This window comes from Typopeltis vanoorti, chromosome 11 (genome assembly GCF_054136105.1).
Source record: "Typopeltis vanoorti isolate ZY-2024b chromosome 11, IOZ_Tvanoo_1.0, whole genome shotgun sequence".
NCBI lineage: Eukaryota > Metazoa > Arthropoda > Arachnida > Uropygi > Thelyphonidae > Typopeltis > Typopeltis vanoorti.
The window spans coordinates 85179251-85198111 of NC_143559.1; the positions used below are offsets into that span (position 1 = coordinate 85179251).

The 18861-nt window shown below is 34.7% G+C and overlaps 1 protein-coding gene across 1 annotated transcript in view; it reads right to left on the reverse strand.

Annotated features, from left to right (window-relative positions):
- LOC150101817 (protein NEDD1-like) overlaps positions 1–18861 on the reverse strand; it is a 193866-nt gene that overhangs the window by 113935 nt on the left and 61070 nt on the right. The gene's annotated exons all lie outside the window — the stretch shown is intronic.

The window sequence follows — 18861 nt, forward strand, 5'->3', positions numbered from 1 at the left end:
GTCGTTATAAAACTATTCGATTTTGTAATACACTCTGGATATTTCTTATGTCAAAACAAATTTTACAGCCAAGTAGAAGGAATGGCCATGGGAAGTCCTCTCTCTCCTGCTTTAGCCAACTTTTATTTAGAACATCTAGAAAAAGTCCTCTTCTCATCTATTTTCCCTCAACCATCCTTTTGGGTAAGATATATAGATGACATCTTTACTGTATGGCCGCACAACAAAGACTCCTTACCTTCTTTTTTAAACAGTATCAATTCCTTATATCATTGTATAAAGTTTACTATGGAAATGGAAGAAAACAACCAGTTATCTTTTTTAGACGTTCTCCTCATCCGGTCACCTTCAAATACTCTTACAACTACAGTTTACAGGAAACCAACATTCACAGGTCGTTATATTTTTAAAGAATCAGCCCATCATCCTTGTCAAAAAACAGGAATCATAAAATGTCTAATCAGAAGAGCCAAAACTAATTCTTCTACTTCTAATTTTCTATAGAAAGAACTTTCTACTATCCAACAACACATGAAACTCAATGGCTTTTCTGAAAAGAGTACTCAACATTTTCTCGATTCTTATAATCCACCACAAAACAACAAACATTCAATACATCAAGTTCAAATTCCATACATCTACGGGATTTCAGAAGCTATCGCAAGAATTCTGACGAAATATGAGTTAACAGCGACGTATTCACCTATTAACAAATTATCTTCCCATTTTCCTTTTCCTAAACACAAACGCTCAACTATGTCTCTTCCTGGAGTTTATCAAATTCCCTGCAACTGTGATCTTTCCTATTTTGGACAAACTGGACGTTCTCTTGAAAAAAGAATCCAAGAACATCAATCCTCCATTCATCACAACAAACCTGAAAAATCTGGATTGGCTCAGCAGAGGATTGAAACTATCCACAACATCCTTTGGTCAAAAACTCGTCTCTTATATAGATCCCATTATAAATTGGAACGTTTATTCAAAGAAAGCGTAGAGGGCTTACTCCATCGTCCTAATCTGAATCGGAATGACTGTATATCTATATCAAAAATCTGGGAAAGTCTAATCAGGATAACTCATTAATTCATATTAATTTTATGTTATTTAATGTTATTAATTAATATCTTTATTTCAATCATGTCTCAGCTTAAAAAAATTCCCTTTAATACTTAATGATATAACATCACACAGCTTGTTCTATTTTTAAATGATCTATTGTTAATATTCCACCTTGTATTTTTTTTTTTTAAACTGTTATTGTAGTGCCACTGAAGATGGTCTGCTATTTCCAGACCGAAATATTTGGTTAATTAAATATCTTTCTTGTGTTTACGTGCTTATATTATTCAGTCTTTATGTCACAAATATCCTTAAAACATCAATGTTATACTTTTAAATAAATTGAACAAGTGTGCAGGATTCCCTAACTAAAGCGAATAACTGCTACAATAAATAATCAAAATCAAATTCCAACCACGTACCCTTGAGGGAAGTACAGGATGTTATGATTTAACTTCTTTTCAACAATTTTCTTCCAAATGAATCTAAATAAATAATAAATTACACAATAACCACAGTAATTAACTTTAATGAAATAAAGGTACCAATATTTCATACTGAAATTAACAGTATATCATCAGTGTAGACAACAAGCAGTTCAAAGGAATGGAATACAAAGTACATAACAGTTGGTGGATTACCAATTAAGAACTTGCTGCATGCTAGAAATTAATATTAATAAAATATTATTAAATGATTCTTAAAAACTATTTCTTTGATGGTTACATAAGATAAGAATCTCCCAAACTTTTGGGAGAGAGACAATCATTTCAATTCAGATTTGGCCGATGTAAAAGAGCTTCGCAAACTTTCTTTGAAAAGAAGTTCGTATTTAAACTTCCATCTATTGAAAAGACAAACTTTATCCCACTGGATATTGTGTTTAGTGTTAATACTATGTTGTGCCAGACCAGACTTTTGAGGTTTCATGTATTCGATATAATATTGATGTTTATTAATTCTTTTTTCCATAGAATGACCTGTTTGTCCAAAATATGTTAAATTACATTCACACGGTATCTGGTAAATGCTAGCAGCTAATGATAGAGGTGATAGTTTGTCTTTTATAGATGGCAACAGGTGAGAAATTTTGTTGATAGTAAAATATGCGGGAATGTGATGATGCTTCTTCAAAATTCTGCCAATTGGTTCTGAGATGCCAGAAATATAAGGGGGATTGGAATCCTGCAGTCTGCTGAAGAATCCTGAGGTGTTGGAACATAGGTGTCAATTATCTGCTGGATTTGATTAAGGTTATAACCATTAAATTCCATTAACTTTTTGATAGTGAAAAGTTCTTGTTGTAAACTTGAGAGAGAGATGAGCACACTTTATGTGCTCTATTAATTAAAGACTTGATAACACCAATTTTTTTGAGAGGGTGTGATGAGCAGACTTTTGATGAATGTATCTGCCAGTAAAGGTAGGTTTTTGATAAACACTGGTTGATAAATTACCAGAGGGTGTGCATGTAAGAGGGATGTCCAATTATTTTAAACTACCAGCCTTTTCTTTTTCCATGGTGAACTGAATGCATGAGTGAATTATATTAATCTGTTGTAGGAATGTAGTAAGTTCCTCTTCAGAATGCAGCCAAATAGCAAAGACATTGTCAGCATAACAAAACCAAAGAGAGGGTTGGGGATGAATGGATGAGAACAAGGTGTCTTCCAGATGGTTCAAAAAATAGTTTGCCAAAGGTGGAGACAGAAGGCTACCAATGGCAGTACCTTCAATTTGTTTATAGATCTTGTTTATCCAGCTGAAATATCCTGAATGTATAACAAATTCAAAAATCTTTGAATATCTGGAGGATAATCATCATATAGTAAATTAACACTGTCAGATAATGGAATATTGGTAAAAGCTGACTTACTCTTGTATTTGAACATCCTTGATTTGTTCAAGAAAATGTGTGGAATTTTTGATGAAAGATCTGAATTGTCCAGTATGGGCAGTTAATGAACATGATAGAAGTTTACAATTCTATAAGTGGGAGAGTCAATAAAAATCACAATGGGTCTTACTGAATAAACTTCTTTATGAATTATTGGGAGGCCATATAAATGAGGAGTTCTTCCAAAATGAGTGCACAGCTTGTCCATGGTATTTTGATCCCAACCGACAACTTCATCAAGCAAGTTATTTAATTATTTAATTTGCGATTTTGTAGGGCTATGATTGATTTCTTGATAGGTGGAGGTATCATGCAAAAGGCAGTCTACTATTCTCTCATAGTCAGCCTTATCCATTACCACTGCTGTCTTTCCTTTATCAGCTTTTGAAATAGATATATCGCTATTTTTTCTTAATGAGGTTAGCACATGGGTTTCAGCAACGATAAATTACATTTGCTTTTAAAAAGTGAAGTAGCAACTTCAAAGCGTAGTTTATTAGTATCTTCGTTAGAAAGTCAAGACAGATTGCATTTAATGTTATGGAAAATATCAAGATATGGGATGCATTTGGGTACTACGGCAAAGTCAAGGGCTTTAGCTAATGCACTGGTTTCAGCGTCTGATAACAGGCGTCCAGAAATATTCACAATCCATTTATTAGTAGGAGTGTTGTCAGAGGTAATTTTTTGCTAAAGGTATAAAGATTAATATTTTTGCATCAGTTTGCAGGAATGTTTTTCATAAGAACGGATTAAAGATTGTTTAGAAACATGAAGAATGATATCCAGTAATTCGTCACCCAGGACAGTTGAAATTCTTTCAAGATCCAAAATAGATTGAATATTAGATGCTAAAACTTTTTTAGTTGCCCGAAGTTCGTTCCATATCAAGAAAAAACTTACATGAATATAAATTGAGTGAGCTCCAGGCAACCAAATAGTTTCTCTAAATCTAGCAAACGTAAGACTAACTTTTCTATCATGGCAATTTTTGTGAAAGGCAATCTGTGCCGAAGATTATCTTGTAAAACCTATAATTTTGCTAACTTGCCTGTTTGTTTAATGAATTCTTTCCTGTGAAGGATAATAAGTCTAATCTTTAAAGGTACCTGTGGCATAACTATAAATAATAAATTACACAATAACCACAGTAATTAACTTTAATGAAATAAAGGTAATTTCATACTGAAATTAACAGTACATCATCAGTGTAGACAACAAGCAGTTCAAAGGAATGGAATACAAAGTACATAACAGTCGGTGGATTACCAATTAAAAACTGTTGCCGAGTGCTAGAAATTAATATTAATAAAATATTATTAAAAACTATTTCTTTGATGGTTATATAAGATAAGAATCTCCCAAACTTTTGGGAGAGAGAGACAATCATTTGGTCGATGCATTAGCTAAAAGCTTTGACTTTGCCATAGTACCTAAATGCATCCTGTAACTTGATTTTTTCCATAACATCGAACGCAATGTGTCGGGACTTTCTAGCGAAGATGCTAATAAACTACGCTTTGAAGTTGCTGCTTCACTTTTTAAAAGCAAATTACCTCTATGTAATTTATCGATTGCTGAAACCCACGTGCTAACCTCATTAAGAATAAATAGCAGTATATTTCAAAAGCTGATAAAGGAAAAGCAGTAGTGGTAATGGATAAGACTGACCATGAGAGAAAAACAGACTGCCTTTAGCAAGATACCTCCACCTATCAAGAAATCAATCATAACCCTACAAAATCGCAAAAACAATTAAATAAGTTGTTTTATAAAGAAAATTAAAAACAACACTCGACAAAGACGACTTATTAGTCAGTTTCGACGTTTCTGCCCTTTTCACTAATGTCCCCATCAATGACACAAATCTCCTACTACAGAACAAATTTCCACCGACATTACAGCCCTCTTTGCCCATGTACTAAAGTCCGGTTACTTCACATGGCAAAACAAATTCTACCTACAAAAAGAAGGTACAGCCATGGGCTCACCACTATCCTCCCCCCCCAATCGCTAACTTCTACATGGAAACCTTTGAGCAAAGGGCTCTTGATTCCGCCACGCTGACCAACAGTCTGACTTAGATACGTTGACGTGTTCGCGATCTGGCCGCACGGGCCACAAACACTAAACACATTCCTCAGCCACCTGAACAAACAACACGAACGCATACAATTTACCATCGAAATCGAAAACCAAAATTAGCTCCCGTTCCTAGACACACTAGTCACACGTCTTCCTTCAGGCAGTCTATCCTTCATGGTCTACCAAAAAACGACACACACTGGCCAATACATACGTGCTAATTCATACCACCACCCATCACAAAAATATGGAGTCATTAACACACCCTTAAAAACAGAGCCACAACTATCTGCTCTAACCAGCAAGCCCTGAAACAAGAACTAAAAATCATTAGTGACACAGTCATAAATAATGGCTATAACAAAAATACTGTTAATAAAATACTCTATAAAACTACAACAAAAACGAATCTAGATTACAGTAAAACCATAGCCATCCCATACATTAACGGGTTATCAGAAAAAATCAACAGAATCACCCACTAAACTTAAAACCATATTCAACTCCTCAAAGGATCCTCTCCTCCCATTAGCACATCCTGGAGTCTATTGCATCTGCTGCACCTGTAACTTGCCATACACTGGTGAAACAGGACGGACAATCCCTATATGCAAGAAAGAACACATTAGACACATTAAATATAACCATTATGGTGAAGCAGGCCTCTCAGACCACGCACTCAACACCTTACACCAAATCAACTGGAAAAGCACCTGCTCCTTACACCACACAAAAACGAAAGGTACGAAAGGAAATTTAAGGAATCCTGCGAAATCCTGATAAACCACCCAAATATCAACAACAAAGATGGCATGAAAATTCCAAGGATCCGGATAGCACACATTCAGCCTACCAATATGAAAGATCCAGCATAAGTCAGGACTCTAGCCAATCCTTAGCTGGTATTAGAAACCATTCCATACCAACTGGCTGGAATGATGTTAATATGTATATAGTAGACAACACTAATAATAGGACTCTAGCGTTGATGTATAATTTTTTATTTTATTTATTATTTTTATTTTATTTTATTTATTTTTTATTTTTTTTCTCACCAGAGATCAGGCCAACGATTGTTGTAGCGGTTGGTCAGTGTCTTTAACAAACCAGTTTGATTGTAGTATAGCTTGTTTCCTGTGTATAGTTGTATGCTCCAGAAGATGACCTTGACATAAAGGTCGAAACGTCGAATGTAGATTTTAGTTATATTAAACTAAAGTTTTTATTCAAACACGGTAGTTATCTCCATAATTTTCAAAAATGCATTCAGATCACCGTGCAAGCCTAAAAGAAAGGAATTAAATAAGTTGCTTGATGAAGTTGTCGGTTGGGATCAAAATACCATGGACAAGCTGTGCACTCATTTTGGAAGAACTCCTCGTTTATATGGCCTCCAATAATTCATAAAGAAGTTTATTCAGTAAGACCCATGGTGATTTGTATCGACTCTCCCACTTATAGAATTGTAAACTTCTATCATGTTCATTAACTGCCCATACTGGACAATTCAGATCTTTCATCAAAAATTCCACACATTTTCTTGAACAAATCAAGGATGTTCAAATACAAGAGTAAGACTTGTTAGTCAGCTTTCCATCTGGAAGACACCTTGTTCTCATCCCATCATTTTCCTCTTTACCAATATTCCATTATCTGACAGTGTTAATTTACTATATGATGATTATCCTCCAGATATTGCAAAGATTTTTGAATTTGTTATACATTCAGGATATTTCAGCTGGAAAAACAAGATCTATAAACAAATTGAAGGTACTGCCATGGGTAGCCCTCTGTCTCCACCTTTGGCAAACTATTTTTTGAACCATCTGGAAGACACCTTGTTCTCATCCATTCATCCCCAACCCTCTCTTTGGTTTTGTTATGTTGATAATGTCTTTGCTATTTGGCTGCATTCTGAAGAGGAACGTACTACATTCCTACAACAGATTAATATAATTCACTCACGCATTCAGTTCACCATGGAAAAAGAAAAGGCTGGTAGTTTAAAATAATTGGATATCCTTCTTACATGCACACCCTCTGGTAATTTATCAACCAGTGTTTATCAAAAACCTACCTTTACTGGCAGATACATTCATCAAAAGTCTGCTCATCACACCCTCTCAAAAAAATTGGTGTTATCAAGTCTTTAATTAATAGAGCACATAAAGTGTGCTCATCTCCCTCAAGTTTACAACAAGAACTTTTCACTATCAAAAAGTTAATGGAATTTAATGGTTATAACCTTAATCAAATCCAGCAGATAATTGACACCTATGTTCCAACACCTCAGGATTCTTCAGCAGACTGCAGGATTCCAATCCCCCTTATATTTCTGGCATCTCAGAACCAATTGGCAGAATTTTGAAGAAGCATCTTCACATTCCCGCATATTTTACTATCAACAAAATTTCTCACCTGCTGCCATCTATAAAAGACAAACTATCACCTCTATCATTAGCTGCTGTCATTTACCAGATACCATGTGAATGTAATTTAACATATTTTGGACAAACAGGTCATTCTATGGAAAAAAGAATTAATGAACATCAATATTATATCGAATACATGAAACCTCAAAAGTCTGGTCTGGCACAACATAGTATTGACACTAAACACAATATCCAGTGGGATATAGCTTGTCTTTTCAATAGATGGAAGTTTAAATACGAACGCCTTTTCAAAGAAAGTTGCAAAGCCCTTTTACATCGGCCAAATCTGAATCGAAATGATTGTTTCTCTCTCTCTCCCAAAAGTTTGGGCGATTCTTATCTTATGTAACCATCAAAGAAATAGTTTTTAAGAATCATTTAATAATATTTTATTAATATTAATTTCTAGCATGTAGCAAGTTCTTAATTGGTAATCCACCGACTGTTATGTTCTTTGTATTCCATTCCTTTGTACTGCTTGTTGTCTACACTGATGATGTACTGTTAATTTCAGTACGAAATATTTGTACCTTTATTCATTAAAGTTAATTACTGTGGTTATCGTGTAATTTATCATTTATAGTTATGTCATAGGTACCTTTAAAGATTAGTTCAAATTAATCTGTTATCTCTTACGATTCCAATGTTGTCAGATCTTATATTTTGATCTTCTAAGGCAAATTCTTACCGTTTTGATTTTCCACTGAGTCTTTTCTCTGTAATCCTAGCAAAAAACAGTTGTTTTGCTAATCTTTCATAGTAATTAAAAACTCAACCTACCATATCCTCTGCCCTACACCAACAGTTGTTGTGTAATCATTGTCATAATGTAACAACTGATAACTTTTAGACATTTTTCTTTCTATATGAAAGACTTCATAAGACTTTACACTTTCAAGTGCAAAACTCTAATTTTTCTCATAGCAATATTACAATATTACAGGGTTCTTTTCATTCCATGTAAGAGGTGTGGCTATTAAGTAACGAGACTGGTTGCAAAAATGTGGTTTATTATTGCAATTGTACAACTTAATTGTTATCCCCCTTCAACATATTCCCCTTCTCTATCTATACACCGTTGCATACGAATTTTCCATTGTTGGAAGCAGAGCTGCAAGTCATCAGGTGTTATCTGCTTCAGTATCGCTGCCATTTTCTCTTTTACCTCATCCACAGACTGAAAATGGGTGCTCTTCAATGCGGATTTCTACTTTGGTAAGGGTAAAAGTCACACGGAGCTAAGTCCAGTGAGTAAGGTGGATGGTCCAACGCTGGGATCTTCTTATCAGACAGGTACTGCTTTACAGACAGTGCAATATGGGCTGGAGCATTGTCCTGATGGAGAATCCAAGCGTTGTTCTTCCACAGATCGGGTCTCCTCTTCCTCACTCATTCTCTCAGCTTGACCAGAAACTAAAGGTAATAATGTTGGTTAACTGTCTGACCCTCTGGTACCCATTCAACCATTACCATGCCATTGATATCCATGGCTTTAGACATTATTCCAGCAAAGCAACTTCACATGTGTTTTTTTTTATAATTGCTACAGACTAACTACAAGCAACAGTGAACAATGCTTATCTCAATTGCTTCCAAAACCTTCAAGGTCACTCACGGTGAAAGTGCATCCCACTGCTACAAGTACATGATTCACAGCGCACCTAGTCTTGTTATTTAATAGCCACACCTCGTATGATCCACTACACAACACACCTCCAGTTTATGTTTAAGTTATGAAGCAAGAAAAATGAGCTGCCATTGCATGTTCTAGTTATGGCACTTTAATTGAAAGAAAACAGTAAATCTCACACAGCTGAGTGTGTGTGAGAAAATATGTAAATTTTTCATATTGTATATGCATTTAAATAAAATTGCAGTTATCATTTTCAATAAATATAATAAAATTAATGCATTATATGTAATAGACAATCTATTCTTTCAAATAAAATTAATTGTGCTTTCCTTCCAATATAATTTCATCAATAAAATAAACTGGTGACTATAAACACAAAAATTAAAATTGGCACAATCTAATTAAATACTGCAAATCATCTGTATACCTTATTCTTCAAATACCTTTACCCCTTAAGTTGGTATGCAATTTTAATATAGTTTTGTCCTGAACTAATTTTCATAGCTCACAATATGAATTAGCTTAATGTAATTAAGCTAATTCATATTGTGAAAATTCTACATAATGTATAACACATTCTTTTTAATACAATTATTTAAAAAATACAATTATCTTGCAAAGACAAATCAAAGATTGGATCATGTGACTGAGTGCATCATGAAAAGCAAGTCTGGATCCACATCTAGTGCCACCTACTTTCATGAATTTTATTATGTCATCCCTGTCAAATTATTGTTGAAAGATAATTTATATAAATTCATCCTTCATTATGAACATTAAACAAAAGCAAATACAAACGGAATTGTGATGAGCTGTGTTGTAGAGTGCATTTTAAATCCACCTTAAATTTGATTTTTTAATGATACTTATGACAATGATTAGAAATATATACACGTTAACACAAGAATAATGTTTAATTTGCCAAATATTTCGGTCTGAATATCACAGACCATCTTCAGTGGCTACATAGGAATAGTTTTAAAAAACAAAGTGTAATACGAACAATTGATCATTCACACATAGCGATATGACATCACACAGCTCGTTCTAAGTATTAGAAGAGTAAACATTTTTAAAGTCATAATTAAAGATATTAATTCAGAAATTCATATAATCTTAAATAATATTAGACTAATATAGGAAATTTACAAACATAAAAAAATAAAAATAAATAAATAATGTGTTATCCTGATTAAACTTTCCCAAATTTTTGATATAGATATACAGTCATTATGATTCAAGTTAGGACGTTAAAGTAAGACCACCACACTTTCTTTAAATAAACGTTCAAATTTGTAGCGACATCTGTGTAGGAGGAGAGTCTTGGACCAAAGGATGTTGTGGCTTGTTTCTAATCCTTGCTGAGCTAATCCAGATTTCTCAGGTTTGTCGTGTTGAATTGATGACTGATGCTCTTGAATTCTTTTTTCTATAGAACGTCCAGTTTGTCCAAAGTAGGAAAGATTACAATTACAAGGAACTTGATACACACCAGGTAGAGACAAGGTTGAGCATTTATCTGTAGATGAAGGAAAATAGGCAGATAATTTGTTAATAGGAGTATAAGTGGCTGTTAAATCATATTTCTTCAGAATTCTTGAAATTGGTTCTGAAATCACGGAAATGTAAGGAATTGGAATTCGCCGTATTGAATCTTTGCTGTTGTGTTGGATTGTAAGAATCGAAAAGATGTTGTGTACTCTTTTTGGAGAAGCCATTTAGTTTCATGTGATGTTTGATAGGCGAGAGTTCTTCCTGTAATAAATGAGAAGTTGAACAGTTAGTTTTGGCTCATCGGATTAAACATTTTATGATTCCTGTTTTTTTGACAAGGATGACGAACAGATTCTTTGAGAATATAACGACCTATGAAAGTTGGTTTTCTGTAAACTGTTTCTCTAAACACACACAGGCAGATACATTCACAAACTCTCCCACCACCACCCCTCACAACAATATGGCATCATCAAAACTCTTACAAAGAGAGCCCACAATCTTTGTTCCAGTGGAACCGCCCTTACTACTGAGCTTAACCACATACACAACACTTTCCTCTCTAATGGCTACAGCGAACACAGTATCAAAAAAATAATCAGTTCCTCCCCCATTCCCCGTCCCTCTCGTCAACAAGATTTTAAAAATGCCATCACCATACCCTACATCCGTGGCACATCTGATAAAATAGCCAAGATACTAAAAAAGTACAACCTACACACAGCATATAAGCCCTACCGCAAACTTGCTACCCTTATCCGTTCTACGAAAGATCAACTCCCTCCTCTCTCACTGCCTGGAGTTTACAAAGTACCCTGTTCCTGTAAGCTGGCGTACTTTGGACAGACAGACAGGCAAATCAGCATCCATCTGCCTGGATGAACACGAGTCTTACATATGCAAACATAACTATGGCCATTCAGGCTTGGCTGACCACGTTTTGGACACCACCCACAGAGTATCATGGAAGAAAACTACCATGCTCCACTACAGCAAATTCAAGAAAGAGAGACTTTTCTAAGAAGCAGCAGCTCTCAGAAACCAACCAAACCTTAGCAAATACGGTTGTATTAAGCTTCCGAAGATTTGGGAAACACTCATCACCAGAGGTCCCACCTTACATTCCAGGCCACCTACTACCGCCCTTAGAGGGCGCTCCACCTAGATTGGACTTTAGTGTCACCCACATGGTTGGGCTTAGTATTGTAAGATTTGTGTGTGCATGTTACATTAATTGTTTTTGTAATCCCCGTAGATGTCCTAGTGACTAGGACAAAATATAGGAAGTTTTAAATTCTATTTTAATTCTTTTTGAGTGTTGTAAAATATCCATTAAGCCTCCAACATGATATCCTCACAGCACTTAAGCCTCTACACACGGAATCTGTAAACTGTTGTTGTAAGAATACCAGAAGGTGAACAGATGAGAAGGACGTCTAAAAAAGATAACTTGTCTTTTTCAATCTCCATGGTAAACTTTATACGAGGATGTAAGGAATTGATACCGTTTAAAAAGGAAGGTAAGGAGTCTCTGTTGTGAGGCCATACAGCAAAGATATCGTCAATATATCTAACTCAAAAGGATGGGTGAGGGAATATAGATGAGAACAGGACTTCTTCTAGATGCTCTAAATAAAAGTTGGCAAGAGCAGAAGAAAGTGGACTTCCCATGGCTGTTCCTTCACTTGGTTGTAAAATTTGTTTTGACATAAGAAATATCCAGAACGCATTACGAAATCAAATAACTTTATAATATCTTGTGGGAAGATGTCAGCAAGTAATTCTAAAGTCTCTTTGAGAGGTACATTCGTATAAAGATTCTATATCAAAGATAACCATAAGATCTGTAGGTTGTCAAGTGATGTTTTTCAATTTATTTAAGAAATCAGAAGAGTTTTTTAAAAAAGAGCATGAGTTGCCAATGTGTGATTTCAATAATTATATTCTCAAAGAATCTGCTCATCATCCTTGTCAAAAAACAGGAATCATAAAATGTTTAATCCGACGAGCTAAAACTAACTGTTCAACTTCTCATTTATTACAGGAAGAACTCTCGACTATCAAACATCACATGAAACTAAATGGCTTCTCCGAAAAGAGTACACAACATCTTTTCGATTCTTACAATCCAACACAGAACAGCAAAGATTCAATATGGCGAATTCCAATTCCTTACATTTCCGGGATTTCAGAACCAATTTCAAGAATTCTGAAGAAATATGATTTGACAGCCACTTATACTCCTATTAACAAATTATCCACCTATTTTCCTTCATCTACAGATAAACGCTCAACCTTGTCTCTACCTGGTGTGTATCAAGTTCCTTGTAATTGGACAAACTGGACGTTCTATAGAAAAAAGAATTCAAGAGTATCAGTCATCAATTCAACACGACAAACCTGAGAAATCTGGATTAGCTCAGCATGGATTAGAAACAAGCCACAACATCCTTTGGTCCAAGACTCTCCTCCTACACAGATGTCGCCACAAATTTGAACGTTTATTTCAAGAAAGTGTGGAGGGCTTACTTCAACGTCCTAACTTGAATCGTAATGACTGTATATCTATATCAAAAATTTGGGAAAGTTTAATCAGGATAACACATTATTTATTTTTTATTTTTTTTGTAAATTTCCCATATATTGGGAATTCAATTCTCTGACAAGGCCTTCTGAATTATGCAGTGTAACCACTGTAAAACTTTTATACCTCCATGTTTGAGCATTTCTGGTGAATTTCATCTAAGTAGTTGGATCCAGTTGCCTTATCACATTTCAGGTTTTGATGGCTTTTTCATCCTCAAGTGTTGAAATGTACTCCTGTTTGCATTCCACACTTGAATGTTTTCTACCAGTGTGCTGTTATTACTTCTTTCATTTAGCAAATCTTTCAAAGTAATTACTTCAGACAGCTAGAATATCTTTGTCTTCAGTTTTTATGCCAACTTTGTCATCTGATTCCTTATTCAAATCTCCATTTCTAAGCTTTTTCAATAGCCTCCAATATATTTTGCCGCTTTCCTGATATTTTCTATGCTCTTCCCAAAGTTAAGACTTGGAAAGAGCATAGAAATTCATACTTTCCTCCAAACATAACTGAGAGAATTACTATTAATTTACAAACTATTCCAGCAGATACTGTCAGCCTATTTGACTTTGTTATTCATTCTGGCTACCTATGTCAAAATCAACTTTACCAACAAACTGAGGGCATATTAATGGGTAGTTCTCTTTCGTCCACACTAGCTATTTATTTCATAGAAAGAATTGAACAATATATACTGAACAGCATACAACCGAAGAAATGAACGAGGTGAAAAATTGTTAGAATTTGCTGTAGACCACAAGATGATGATCTGTAACACAAGATTCCAACAAAAGGAGTGTAGAAAATGGACGTGGCAATCAAATGATGGGAAAACCAAAAACATGATTGATATGATTATGATTAAAAGAAGATGGATAACATCAGTACAGCAATGTCGAACTTTCCAAGGAGCTAATATAGACTCGGACCATAGTTTAGTGATTGCAAACATCAAGATGAAATTGAAAAAGAAATATAAACCCCAACATCAGAATAGAAGAGATTCAGCACGAATAAGTGAAGCAGAAATAGGAAGAAGATACAGAACAGTGTTAGCAGAGAAACTTAAACGTGTGGAGAAAGAAAAAAACTAGAATTTAAGAGTGAAAAGAGTAATGAAGGCGATAGAAGATGCAGTTGAAGAAACAGTACCAGAAGAAGAGAAGATCAAGAAGAAATGGATTACATAAGAAACATTGAAGTTAGTACAGAAGAAAAGAATGTTGAAGATAAGAAGGGATACATCAGAACAAATAGAAGAGCAATATAGAAGAAAGTGTAATGAGGTGAAAAAAGCAGTCAGAATGGATAAAATGAAATGGTTAGAAGCCCAATGCAACAATATAGAACAGTACTATGGAGAGCATAAAACAAGGGAGGTATACAAAATGATCAGAACCATTAATAGAAAGTGGCAACCAAAACAGACCACAATTAAAGATGAAAAGGGCAAAGTATTGATGAATAAAGAAAAAAATTGTACAGCAGTGGACAAGATACTGTAGTGAGTTATATGAAGAAAAACTAGATTCAGATAGCATTGGGAAACTCACTGAAGAATTGAAGCAGATATCACCACCAGGTAATGAGCATGATAAGAGGAGAGGTAGAAAAAGCAATAGGATGGCTAAAACACAACAAGAATCCTGGTAACGATAACATTACTGGAGAAATGATTAAATATGGTAGTGAAAGTATGGTTACAGAAATGCACCAACTATGCAATATGGTATGGAAAGAAGGGAAAATGCCAGAGGAGTGGGTGAAATCAATATTAGTAACATTATACAAGAAAGGAAATAAGCTAGAATGTAAAAATTATAGAACAATTACCTTGATAAGTCACCTTGGTAAAGTGATGATGATCATATTGACAGAAAGATTGAGAACACAATTGGAAGCATATCTTGCAGACGAGCAAGCAGGATTTACGAAGGATAGAACTACAATTCAACAGATTTTGACAATGAGGTTAATACTGGTCAATACTGTTTCAGAAAGCATTTAACAGTATTGACCAGAAAGTGACATTAGCAGTTCTGGAATCCTATGGAATTGATAAAAAACTAATAGCTATATTAAAAGATGTTTACCAGAATGCAGTTGCAGCAGTTAGAATAGGTGACGATTTGGGGAAATGGTTTAAAACAAGCAGAGGTACTAGACAGGGAGACCAATATCACCAAGCATTTTCATCGCACATTTAGAAAGAGCAATGGATAAAATGAAAGAAGATGCCAAAGGAATATCTGTACATGGAATGAGAATTAACAATCTGAGATTTGCAGATGACATTGTTATTATTGAAGAAGACGAAAGAATACAAAAAACACTGAAGCTGTTAAATGAGGAAGGGAAGAGATTTGGACTTGTTATGAACTTTGAAAAAACAAAGACAATGGTATTTGGTGAGAAGAACATGAAACAAAAGATACAAGTGGATGGAACTGATATAGAAAATGTAGAACAATTCACATATTTGGGAAGTAAACTGACATATGACTTAGACTGTAAAAAAGAAATAAAGATCAGGATTGCAAAGGGAAGAACAAATCTGAAGGCCATGGATAACATCTGGAAAAGTAAAGTGATCAGTCTGCAAACAAAACTAAGAGTATTGGAAACATGCATCTTCAGCGGCGTACTGTACGGATCTGAAACATGGGTAATAAATAAGGAATCAAGAAAAAGAATTTTGTCATTTGAAAGAACTTGTTACAGGAAGACTAAGAATAGGATGGGCACAGAAAATCATAAGCTCTATCAGAAGATACAACCAAAACAGAATCTAATGCAGAAGATTATAAAACGGAAGCTGCAATTATTTGGACACATCTGTAGAATGAGTGAGGACCGGAAGATAAAGACATTTATGTTTGGTATTTTGGATGGTTTAAACAGAAGAGGTAGACCATACAGAGAATGGATAGACGATATAAAAGACTGGTGTGGAATGGGTGTACAAAAACTGCGACACTGTGCACTGGACAAAGAAAGGTGGAAGAAGATAGTGAAACAGGCATCAGACATCAACGGGCAGTGAGCCCATGATTCGTGATGATGATGCAACCGAAGCCATTCTTAAGATACAAATATGTCGATGATGTTTTCAGGTTTGGCATGAGTTCCATAAAGATCTACAAAAGTTGTCAATAAGATCAACATCTTTCACCATCGCATCCAGTTCACTTTTCAGTTAGAAGAAAACGATCGGATTGCCTTTTTAGATCTCTTATTACTTTGTCAACCAGATGATAACCTTCACTTATCAGTATTCAGAAAGGAAACACATACTGGACTTTACACACAAGCGCACTCTCTTTGCTCCACTGAATTTCTGCTCTCCCAAGAAATAAATCATACTGAGACCAACTTCCCTGCCAATGTCAACAAGAGTATTAATAACAGTTCCTTGTTATCTGCCTCTCTTTGAAATAGTGATACAAATGATCTGTCATGTCACCATTCCCATGTTAACACGTTCATGTCGGGAAATGTTTCACATGTTTATTTTACATGGGACTTCTCAGCAATTTGTGTGCTGCTTCCGTGTCAGGCTAGTGGACTCACTGACACAAAGTTTATATGGCATATTAGTTGCAACTCTTTCGGTAGAATTTTATTTGAAATTAGTGTTTGTGATCTGTCTTAATGCAATCGAAAAATTTCAAATGCAATCAAACACTCATCTTTCTCATATAATCTTATGATCTTTCTCAGGACTCACATCTGCAGTCTGTAGTCTTTGGTCAAGTGTTTTACTTCTGACCCAGCTCTCAGATCCATAAGTTAAAACGGTTTGAACACTGTCTTGTGTACAGCTAATTTAGTGTTCCGACTAATTTTTCTCTTATTCCCTATGAATTTATTCAATTGACTTCCCACCATACCAGTTTTGCTGATTAAATGGTTTGAAACTAAAATGGAATGGAATCTGGTAAGTAACATGTCCATACCAGTTCAGGAGGAGTACAGTAAAGAAGATGAGCTGCTCTTACCACTTGATGCAGAAAATCCATCTGCAGCATACTCTGCATTTCGAACTAATGACTTAATGGAATTTATAGTAAGAGAAACTAACAGATATGATGATCAACAATCCTGAGTTGCTTATCTGCAACTCAGGATTGTGCAACTCTAGGTAGACAAGTGAATTCCAAGAATTAAGCTTATTAAGAACAAGATTATTTATGTATATATTATACTACTATATAAAAAAAAACACTGATCATTAGTAAATAAAAAGAATTATCAGAAAATAAAGTGGAATATATAAAAAAGAAAGAAATACACATAACAAGCACAATAAATTGCACAAGATGATTTGCTCCTGTGTTAATCCACGTATTCCTGTTACGCCCACATGAATCACCTGATCAGCATTATTAGATTATGGGATAAGGCCTACCCTATAGTTATTTCCGAGCTAGCAAAGTATACAGTCACTGTTTCTTATTGGTTAGTGATTTATATTTTGCAAACAAATCCTTTCCATCTATTCATAAGTTTTGCTTTAAATTATGTCCATCATAAATGCAAATATGAAAGTCTAGAGTTCATTGGATCACATATTCTTCATTCTACATCCCAGATACTTATAACACAAGCACACATATCACAGATGTAAATCATTCATAATCCATTTTACAGTACTGAAAGTATTTTTATTCACGCCTATTCGTTCCCTTATATTTGCTATTCTTTTTAGTAAATCTAGTATAGTAACTAATAATCAAATTTATCATTTGCTTTAATTATTGTTTTTTAATATATTCTGAAAAGAACTTCCCTTTTCACCTATCCCCCCTCTCTGCTATATGGGATTAGTTAAATCAAAGAAACCATCACAAAAAGTGGCACGTCCAATGAACACAGGAACGAAATTGCCAGTAATTCTGCTTGCTTCACCAAAAGGTTAGGTTCAGTGAGAGAGTTACAATCGCCCCAACAAAATCTGTGTTAAAGGCTTCTCAGAAGGAATAGCCAAACTACTTAGATCCATTAGCCTACAAGTGGCCTTCTGTCCTATCAACATGATATCTACCTTTCTAGGCTCAGTTAAAGATGACCTTCTGCCTTTGGTCTACTCTGGAGTGTATCCAATGCCTTGCCAGGGTGGATTTTAGCCAAACAGGTAGATTTACAGCCATGCATCATGATGAACATTTAGACCATGTTAAGTTCCATAAGCCAGAGCAATTGTGACTTGTGGAGCACACTACCAGACACCAAGTTCTTTGGAAGAAATTTAAGGTTTTCCATAAAAATAATAATCTCTTGGAACATTCACACAAAAAGAATTGAGAGACCTTGCTACATCTGCTGAATCAAAATAGAAACAATGGACTTAAATTATCCCTCATATTGGAAATAGTTCTTCAAAAATTCCAGAAATAACTTAAATCTGATTATATTTGTTATTTTTATTTATTATTAACTCTTGTTAAAGTTATTTTACTAAAACTTTAATATAATTAGACCATGACATTCTACATCATGTATATGCAGTTCATGTGTGCCATTGCATTGTTGAATATACCAGTTTCTGTTCTTGTTGTTTAATTTGAAAGTATACTGAAGATGCCCTTGATACTAGGATGAAAATTTTATACTAATAAAAATATAGACATAAGTTAAATCTGGTTTATGTTATTTATTGACTAAACAAACC